The sequence below is a fragment of the Aquarana catesbeiana genome, linkage group LG01 (assembly GCF_042186555.1).
Source record: "Aquarana catesbeiana isolate 2022-GZ linkage group LG01, ASM4218655v1, whole genome shotgun sequence".
NCBI lineage: Eukaryota > Metazoa > Chordata > Amphibia > Anura > Ranidae > Aquarana > Aquarana catesbeiana.
In genome coordinates, this window is record NC_133324.1 from 671,630,021 (window position 1) to 671,639,584 (window position 9,564).

Here is a 9,564-nt window from a genome sequence, read left to right on the forward strand (position 1 = left end):
TTAGAATTACACAATCATACATGTGTGTCCTTAAAATTACACAATCGTACATATGTATGTGTGTGTGTGTGCCCCCTCAGAACTACACAATACATAAGTAATGTGTGTCCTTAGAATTAGACAATTATACATATGTATGTGTGTTCTTAGAATTACACAATTATACATGTGTGTGTCCTTAGAATTAGACAATTATACATATGTATGTGTGTTCTTAGAATTACACAATTATACATGTGTGTGCCCTGAAATTACACAATCATTAGGTATCCTAAATAAAGTGTTTTCTTTATTATTTATTATTATTATTCAATTTAAAATACTATACAAGAGAATTTGACAATTCCAAAATATCGTATTCTAACAATAATGAATTGTGTTTAGTAAACCAGTTGCTGGTTTTGCAGTGTGCCTTTTAGCAGATCGTTTTGTACAACTATTGGCATGCTTAAGCATTTGCAAAAGTATTTTAGAAGTACACACTGGTATGTATGTAGACAGGAAAATGTAATTGAATGTCTATAGATAGCAGAAGCAGCAGTTTGCATAAATGTAAGAGAGATAGTAGAGTGACAATAGTGTGTGTGTGTGTTGGTTTCCATAATACAAACCGATCTTGTGATGTCCCCAGCTCTGTGTAATTCATCCCGCAGACCATTATTCCATGCACGGTTATTTCCCAGCACTAAAAACCTGATCTGATCCCATTTCCAGCCCTTTGTACAGTCACTGGTGGACTTTGGTAAGTGTGGGTGCCATGTGGCAGTGTGTGCAGACAAATAACCCCTGGCTGCTGCCTCTGCCTTGTATTTAGGGGAGAGGAGAGGCCAGACAAACATGTGTATTGGGATCACTCATTGCTCCTTTTTTTTTTCATTGAATGTTTGGCAGTCATTAGTATAGGGGGTGGATAAAAGGTGCTCAGACTTTAAGGAAAGGATCCTTGGGGAGATAACAAGAGGTTATTGAACGCTGAATTGCACCAGAATTCCCATACAAGGAATCTGTGGATATAAAAAAGAAAGAAGGTTTAATTTCTAATCCATTATGGATGGGATAATGGGGATGAAAATTTGTCTCTATTTAGTAAAATGGGGACTCAGCTCATAGGGCGGCCTGGGCTGGACATCGGTTCCACTCTCCTAATCGATTTATTCCAACGTGTCAACACTTATTACTGGTGAGTGCACAGATCTTATTTCTCTTATATGATTTATCTGCTTCTTATATACCCCGATCTAAGGGAATAACCTGAGCAAGGAAAATATAAAGGTACAAGTTCTCCTCCTTACATTTTCTTGTTTGAAAATTAACTTCTTTTAAGTGAGAGAGTAAATTGTCTCAACATATCCACATTTACATTTTAGATATTGGAGATTTTTGAACATATGTTGAATTACTGTTAATAAGTCGCTTTTGCTCTTCTAGTAAATAATCCATTTGGGGTGAAATAATTGATAGATAGATATTCCCAGAACCTATAAATTGTGTTTTGAGAGATCACATGGTATGGATAATGTGGGATACTGAACTATGCTCCATAAAATACTAATACTGGCCTACAGAATATGGCCTACAGAATATCGCCATTATTGAATTATGATCTCTATGTGCTAGTTATTGGACGCAGTAACCCAGGGCTTGAGTTACTATAACTGGAGAGTGCATGGTAGCCAATTAGCTTCTATCTTTAGCTGGTTTAATTAAGCTTTAAAAATAAAACCTGAAAGTTGATTGGTTTCTATGCAGATTTGCACCAGATTTTGCACTTTCTATAGTAAATCAACCCCACATAGACACCCATAAGAAGTTTGCCAAAATCTGACCAGTATGTAATGCAATCTAATTGACTGAGACACTGCAGTTAAGAATAAAACTCTTTAGCCGAGATAAAAAAAAATATATATATATATATATAAAATAATATCCACCCTCGTGATAATATGTAAAACTTCATGTCTTCCCATATTTGTGTTCTAATCTATACCACAGAGAAACATTCACCCAGCGTTGTCACATTTGTATTATTCTGTAAGCTATGAAGTCAAATATTGGGTATTTTCTTTGAGGGACATCTAGAGGGTTGAGAAGGACAGAGGTGGCAGCCACAAATGAATTATAAAACAAACACGTGCTTTATAAGGTTTTTTCCCTCTCTTGGTTAATAAACCCTTGACTTTATTATCAGAAAAGCTCTCCTTTGTACTGAGTCTATATAAAAAGGGCAGATAATGAAGACTGTATTAACCGCCCTGTACAAGTTGAATAAACAAAGGTGTCTAGGTCTCAATACACATCCCTGGGAGAGGGTGACAAGAGTCAGGAGAGGGCTCAGATACAGACAGGACCAACACTGGGAATAATGTGCCATCTCTGCTCCAAGCTAATAATGTTAGCCCTCAGCCACATGAATGAGACCACATTTCTACATTAAACAGAGCACACCTGAACACTCACCAGCCCAGCCAGTCCTCTGCAAAATGCCGCCTGCCTTTATTTTCTAATATTTATTTTTTAATCAATCAAGAATTCTTCAGCCTGTTTTTCTCCGACTTAAAAGAATGAGAGGAGGTCAGAGGTGGGGTCTGTGCCAAGACTGAAGACAAGAATGCATACCATTAAATAGCCTCTCTTTATATGGACCAACTGCCTCTTGATTTAGGCTGCCTGCACTACTGGGTACCTATCTCTGCTGGGGTGTATTGTATTTTATGGAGAGCAAGGGCAATATAAGGTAAGTGAGGTACAAATGTTAGCTGTTTTGTGCTTTGTTCAGCTTGCTTAGGTATGCTATATTTCCACCATTGATGTGGTGAGGTAGATAGATAGATAGATAGATAGATAGATATAAAGATATATGTAGATAGATAGATATAATTATTGTTGTTATTTGTGATCTATCTATCTATCTATCTATCTATCCATCTATCTATCTATCTATCTACATATATCTATATAGATATGGATATAGATATCTTTAATATTATTTATATATATATATATATATATATATATATATATATATATATAAATAATATTAAAGATATCTATATCCATATCTATATAGATATATGTAGATAGATAGATATATATATATATATATATATATATATTATATGCATATAAAACAATCACTATTTTGTGTGGGTATGCAATATTCCCGTTAATGTAGTGAATTCATGATATTATTATACATATATACATATATTAAACTAACTATTTTGTGTTTTTGTGTAGGTATGCTATTTTGCCATTAATGTGGCAAGCAAGGTATGTTTGTATGTGTGTGTGTGTGTGTGTGTGTATAGATCTCTCTCTCTCTCTCTCTCTCTCTCTCTCTCTCTCTCTCTCTCTCTCTCTCTCTCTATATATATATAGAGAGAGAGATATCTATATCTATATATATATATATAGATAGATATATCTATCTATCTATATATATATATATATAGATATATATATAAATATATATACACATATACACACACACATTTATTATATATATATATATATATATATATATATATATATATAAAGCGATATTAGGTATTGGAAATTTTGGGGGGTAAATTATTGCGCTTTTTGCTCCTCTACTAAATAAACCAGTTAGGGGTGATTGATAGATTGATTCAAATTAAGAACTGCAAGATCCTACACTATTTTTATTTTGTATTTTTTAGGATTGTCATTTTACCTTCTTTTTTCTTTAAAGAAGAATTGTAATATATATATTTTTTATTAGTATTATTTCTTTCCGAGCAAGCGTTTCTTCAGTCCAGATCTGAGCTGTATGACAGAATGGCACAGTGTCTGTGCAGAACCCAGAAATTATGATCTCCAATTTGCTTGTGCTTGTAAATGGCTGTAAAGATCCATAATAAAAATGTGATGTATGGACGGGCGCTCTTTGTTGTAGTGTACACGGCTTATGTTACAGATCTGAGAAGTCCCATACAGTTGTCCTAGGTCAACTCTTTTTTATTATTTACAGGAAGAAGACAGTAAACATTTCATTTCATCAACTTCTCCCGGATATTTTTTTTTTTTTTATTGATGTCTTTAGTATAAATGACACACTCTGATCACTCCTAGCAGTTGTATCGTTTTTGTGTAGAAATAAAAAGCAATAAAAGCATCAGCACAAATAAATCCATGGAGCATTGTAATAAAACAAATATTGATGTCAGATTTGCCTGTAATAAGTGAATATAGACTAGATTGGGCGCTGTCTCTCTCTCTCTCTCTCTCTCTCTCTCTCTCTCTCTCTTCTCCTGTCCATAATTTAAACTCCTGAACATTGTCCTATTAACATCTGTGACCTTCCTAGGAACAGGACCCTACATTCCCCATAGATCACACAAATTGCAACAACCACTCTTCATCTGATATATTAAGCTGTGTAATCTTTGCTGTTCAAGTATGTTGAATAAAAGCAGCCAGTTCTTGAATGAAATAAAAGAATCGCAAGGAAGCAGGGCATCTCTGCAGCGATTCCTCCAGCGATGATCGTGGTGTGAGTGTGCTCAGGCTGGGATTGAAGCTTCCTATTCTTCTGATTCCCCTGAGCGAGGCTGATGGCTGGGGGGGATCAGCAGGAGATCCTGGGTGCCATCTATCTGTCAGACTATGAAATGGATCTCTGTTATTACTTCCCTTCTAGGAATGTCACAACTAATACAAAGGGAAATATTAGCTGCTATCTTATGAACTGACACCCAGCCTTGTGCTGTGTTATAGAGGCAGTGACTGCAGATTATGCTCTATATTGTTCTACGTGCTAACTAATCCTTTGTACACTGACCAGCACAGGGCATGCTCTCAGTTTCTTATCTACAGAGCACATGCAAGTTATACTGGAGAAGTGAAGTGTACAGTATGCATTTATTTACTTCTTTCCATTTATATGCCTGAACCAGTTATGTCATTGGAAATACAATGATCCAATGATTTCACTTGAAATAAAACCATCCAGTTAAGTCACATCAATTTAAAAAAAAAAAAAAATTTAACTTAAATTAAAAAAAAAAATGTACTGAGGAAATGCAAATGTTAAAGTGACACTAAACTGCCATTTTTAAATAAAAAAAAAAAAAAAATACAATGTGTTAAAATATAAGTAGAATGTATCTTCTATCTCTCTCTTCCGTAGTTTCATCTCTCAAGAGGCTACATTCACAAGGTAATTAAAAAAAAAAAATACATTTTTTACAAGCTTTTTTTTTTTTTTTTATTGATGGATCTGAACACAGCTGATTTGTTTTTATGGAAGAATTATTATACAGGATTTCTATAGCGCCAACAGTTTGCTCATCACTTTATAACACGAGAGCAGACAGTACAGTTACAATACAACTCAATACAGGAGGAATCAGAGGGCCCTGCTGGTTAGAGCTTACAATCTAAGACAGGGGTCTCAAACTGGCGGCCCTCCAGCTGTTGCGAAACTAAAAGTCCTATCATGCCTCTACCTGTGGGAGTCATGCTTGTAACTGTCAGCTTTGCAAGGCCTCATGGGACTTGTAGTTTCGCAACAGCTGGAGGGCCGCCAGCTTGAGACCCCTGATCTAAGAGATATTCACAGAGGTGCATAAACACGCACTGCATATAGATCCATATTATATTTAAGTGTTTCCACCTTATCAAAATATGGTAAGTGGTTGCCACATCCCTGGGTATTAGAAAAAGGGAAATTCCCCCTGAATGGGATTTTAAACGACAACAACACCACCGCAATGATGTAAAACCAATATTTATTGAAACATAAAAAGTGATCACTCACACATGTGATGATTTATAAAAACATAGAGCAAGAGAAAATAGCATGGTCATTGCAAACATTACAAAATTGCATATTGTACATATATTGTCCAATTACTCTCCAGTAATCCGAGAACAATCTTCGGTATCCAACACGTTTCAGGTTCAAGCCCTTCGTCAGACCTTGTTTAAAATCCCATTCAGGGGGAATTTCCATTTTTATTTTGCATATAGATCCACGACATAAAATCTAAAAATCTCTGTCTGTGGACATGCACATGCATTTTTGGTTTTGAAAAAACAACAGGACAAGTTTACACATTCAGGGTCCATGCACACTGGGTTTTTAAAAAAAAAAAAAAAAAAAGCAACTTCCATAGGAGTTTTGTGCTTTGCCGGTATAAGCAGCTCAATGTCCATGCACATTAGGATGTTTAGAGGCATATTTTAAGCCCAGCGTTTAAAGCGGTTGTAAAGCCAGCTTGGTGATTTTTACCTACAGGTAAACCTATAATAAGGCTTATCTGTAGGTAAAATGAATATCTCCTAAATGTGCACCTTTAAGGAGGTATTCCCCCTGGATGCAGCCAGTAACGCCACCAACGTGTGCGCTCTGAAGGTCCGGACCTTCAGAGCTTCGTGCCAGAACCGAGGGCTCCTGCACGCAGGCAACGTCATCGCAGCTCCGGCCAATAACATAGTCGGAGTGCGCGAACCCAGGAGAAAGACTGGGGGAAGATTTAAAGTTTCGTTCCATGGTAAGTATTTGATAATGTGCTAGCATTTACCACCCCTTTAAAGACAGAAAAAAAAAACCCTTCTAGACAGCATTTTTGAAAGGAGTTTTCTGGCAGAAAAAAACGCTAAATATGCTTAAACGCCTGTACAAAAATGCCCTATATAAGCATTTTCTTTTTCTCCAAAAAAAACTGGTGTTTTTATCTAAGATAAGTGTGCATGGCCCCTAAAAAAGGATCTGAAAGCAAGTATCATTTTCACAGGAACTTAGGATCAGTAATATTTTTATGGCCACGTAAATGTAGCCTTTTTCTGCTATTCTCAGACTTCCTGTTCTAGGGTGGCTACATTCATTCCACATGCCCTCCTTGTGCATACAAATGTAGCCACCCTCTTCTGTTTGCTCCCAGGATGAACTACACATCTACATGTAGACACATTCAGCTCTATGGGAATTGTAGTATGCATAGAGTGGAGCATGTGTCCAGAAATAATGGCACTGCTCATACTACACTGGTGGCTAAAGATGGCCATAGATGGATTGGATTTTGGCTGGTTCAGCAGGGACCGGCTGAGATTCAGTCCGTGTATGGGCAGACTGGTTGTACCGAATTCGATCCATCAACTTCAGTACAATCAGCCTGTTGGCTATAGCCGCTAGCAGTAATCATGGTGTTCTCCCAGCCAGGAAGGCTGCCCGTGCTCCCCCCCTCCCACCTCCAGCAGAACACAATCATTATTTAATTATTTCATATCATTTTTTTATTCATACACCACCCACACATCTCTGCAACACGATGATGTGAACAGGCCACATAAGAGACAAGGCATTTTTGGACCGCACATTTTTATGATAGCCATCAAAAAATGAGTTTCAGTGTACTTTTGTGTACATATCTGAATACAGGTGTATGTTTTCAATGGGGACATGCACACAGGTGCGTAAGCATGAACTGAGTTCAGATCCGTAATCAAAAGGCTGCAGTATCCAGAGGCCGGCAGGGAGGAACATGCTTGTCTAAAGCGTCCGAGAATGTGTTCTTTCACTCTGTCTCATAACTTGTCATCACTTACACTCCTTGCTCTCAGTGGGTGGCTACAAAGGGAGGTACTGAGAGAGTGTAAAGAATTGTAGACACGGGCAAAAAGGAGACAAATGCAGACAAGGGGCTCTGTAATGATTCTAAGGTAATTATGTGCATCAAATGTACACAGAATTAAAAAAAAAAACAGCACAGGATGATGCAATTGAGAATTGAAACTTGAAGCATATATGTACAGTATTTTTTTCTTTAGTTATGTTTTAAATCTAACAAAAACGTCTCTTATTTGCTCACTTTTGGTCTTTTAAATATACAATTGAAAACAGGTCTTTGCATTTGTTAAGTCCAAAAAGTACCTGTCGACCCTACTATAAATTTCTGTGTTCCTAGTTCTCTCTGTGGGCAAAAGAACACCTCCCCTATGTTTTGAAAAGTGGGAGGTGTTATGTAGTCTTGCCATAGGATGACAATGTTGTTCCTCCATAGCGAGTGAGCATTGTCGCCCTACAAATGGGGGTGTTACTGGACCATTGGTGCATGGACCATTTTTTTTCATTGTTTCAATTGAAATCTCTCAATGTGCTCCCAAACTCCTGCATGCATCAGCATGGGTGCATTTTAAGTGGTAGTAAACTCAGTCTTTTACCTACAGGTAAGCCTATAATAAAGCTTACCTATAGGTACAGTAAATATCTCCTAAACGTGCACCGTTTAGGAGATATTTACATGTGTAGCAGCAGGTGATGTCACTGGCGAATGTGCACTGCACTCTTGGTTGCCGTCCATTGAGAAAGCTATGCTGAGGCATGCATGGGAGTGATGTCATCTCAGCTCAACTATTCAAATGGCTGGAGCCTGCGAACCCGGAAGGAAGACCAGGTGAAGATAGATTCCCTATCAGCGGTGACAGCATGCCCCTGGAAGGATCTGTTTTTTTAGGTAGGTCTGTCATAATGTGCTAGTACGTGGTGCACACTTGCACATTATGACATTAACCTGTGGGGGGGACCATTTTTTTAATCGCACTTTACTACTGCTTTAACATGCAGTTCAGTCTTTAGGACAACACTCACTTAAGTTCACTTTGAAAATTGGGGATCCTTTTGGCAGTTGTTAATACACACATGTGAAGGAACCCCAAGACAAGCCAATCTGTGTTTGAAAAAGGTTTCTAACCAGAACATATGTTGTTTCCTACAACAACCAGTCTGACCCCTTGGTTCATTTTCACACCTGCAGAAATGACAGCTGGAAGATGATTGGCTGCTGCAGAGAACATGAAGTTTTCTTTATAGCACATATTTCATGTTTGATTTTTTAAGAGGGTCTGATAAAAAAAACGGTCATATACCACTACACACTCCCTACTCAGATTAGGTCACATACTAAGAAAAACCTCTAGTAGAATCAATGCTTTTTGATAGGCATGCTTTGGCTGAACTGAAAAAAAGAAGAAGTAGTAAAGGAGGAGGAGGAAAGGATCAGTCCTCTAGGCCATTGGTCTCCAAACTGAGGCCGGCTTTGCCCGCTTTTATCTAGCCCTTGGGGCACTATTCCATCCACTGACACCAACAATTGGGCACGTGTCCTGTTATTGACACCAACAATTGGGCATATGTCCTTCTAATGGCACCAATGAACAGTTCTTTCCACTAACACCAACAATGGGGCATTATTCTTTTCACTGACACCAACAGTTGAGCAAATGTCCTCCCACTGATACCAGTGAAGGAGTAGAATTCCTCCTAAGGACACCACTGATGCGGCACCATTCTTATCACTGACACCAACGATGAGGCAGTGTTTACTCCCACTGACACCAAGGTATTTTCTACTCCCACTGGCCTCTGTCCGTCCCCCGCAGAGTCTGAAGGACAGTATACTGGCTCTTTGTTTAGACATTTTGGCATAGGTGTGCGCAGCCTTTTGCATTAGGGTGTGCACCTCAAAGCTCAAACACACACACTACCGATCGCTCACTGTGTTCATTCAGAATGGGAAGGGGTCAGTAAATTACATATTTACT